Source organism: Leptodactylus fuscus, unplaced genomic scaffold (assembly GCF_031893055.1).
Source record: "Leptodactylus fuscus isolate aLepFus1 unplaced genomic scaffold, aLepFus1.hap2 HAP2_SCAFFOLD_59, whole genome shotgun sequence".
NCBI lineage: Eukaryota > Metazoa > Chordata > Amphibia > Anura > Leptodactylidae > Leptodactylus > Leptodactylus fuscus.
In genome coordinates, this window is record NW_027440621.1 from 484,563 (window position 1) to 486,112 (window position 1,550).

Sequence of the window (1,550 nt, forward strand, 5' to 3'; positions counted from 1 at the left end):
AGCAGGTGGCAGGCTGCATTCTGCTAAGTGTCTACCAGAGGGAGACACTTCCAGGAGACCCAGGGGGCCGAGCCTGAGGCGGCAGGCCGGCCATGGGTTCCAGGAGAGAGGGAGAGATTGTCCCAGGCGGCTGGGAAAAGGCAGGGCTACCCGAGCCTGGGTAACGCCAGAGACTAAGTCCCTAGCAGGTGGCAGGCTGCAATCTGCTAAAAATCCACCGGATGGCAACGGAGAGCCGCGCTCCCCGGCTTGTCCACAAGGCGGCTCCACTTCCAGGAAACCCAGGGGGGCGAGCCTGAGGCGGCAGGCCGGCCATGGGTTCCAGGAGAGAGGGAGAGATTGTCCCAGGCGGCTGGGAAAGCCAGGGCTACCCGAGCCTGGGTACATGCCGGAGGCTGAGTCCCTAGCAGGCGGCAGGCTGAATTCTGCTAAGTGTCTACCAAGAGGGCACCACTTCCAGGCAACCCAGGGGGCTAAGCCTGAGGCGGCAGGCTGGCCCAGGGTTCCAGGAGAGAGGGAGAGATTGTCCCAGGCGGCTGGGAAAGCCAGGCCTACCCAGGGCTACCCGAGCCTGGGTAATGCCGGAGGCTAAGTCCCTAGCAGGTGGAAGGCTGCATTCTGCTAAGTGTCTACCAAGAGGGCACCACTTCCAGGCAACCCAGGGGGCTAAGCCTGAGGCGGCAGGCAGGCCCAGGGTTCCAGGAGAGAGGGAGAGATTGTCCCAGGCGGCTGGGAAAGCCAGGCCTACCCAGGGCTACCCGAGCCTGGGTAACGCCGGAGGCTAAGTCCCTAGCAGGTGGAAGGCTGCAATCTGCTAAAAATCCACCGGATGGCAACGGAGAGGCGCGCTCCCCGGCTTGTCCACAAGGCGGCGCCAGCATTCAGGTTGCAGGCTGCATTCTGCTAAAAATCCACCGGATGGCAACGGAGAGCCGCTCTCCCCGGCTCGTCCACAAGGCGGCGCCACTTCCAGGAGACCCAGGGGGGCGAGCCTGAGGCGGCAGGCTGGCCCAGGGTTCCAGGAGAGAGGGAGAGATTGTCCCAGGCGGCTGGGAGAGCCAGGCCTACCCAGGGCTACCCGAGCCTGGGTAATGCCGGAGGCTAAGTCCCTAGCAGGTGGAAGGCTGCATTCTGCTAAGTGTCTACCAAGAGGGCACCACTTCCAGGCAACCCAGGGGGCTAAGCCTGAGGCGGCAGGCAGGCCCAGGGTTCCAGGAGAGAGGGAGAGATTGTCCCAGGCGGCTGGGAAAAGGCAGGGCTACCCGAGCCTGGGTAACGCCAGAGACTAAGTCCCTAGCAGGTGGCAGGCTGCAATCTGCTAAAAATCCACCGGATGGCAACGGAGAGCCGCGCTCCCCGGCTTGTCCACAAGGCGGCTCCACTTCCAGGAAACCCAGGGGGGCGAGCCTGAGGCGGCAGGCCGGCCATGGGTTCCAGGAGAGAGGGAGAGATTGTCCCAGGCGGCTGGGAAAGCCAGGGCTACCCGAGCCTGGGTACATGCCGGAGGCTGAGTCCCTAGCAGGCGGCAGGCTGAATTCTGCTAAGTGTCT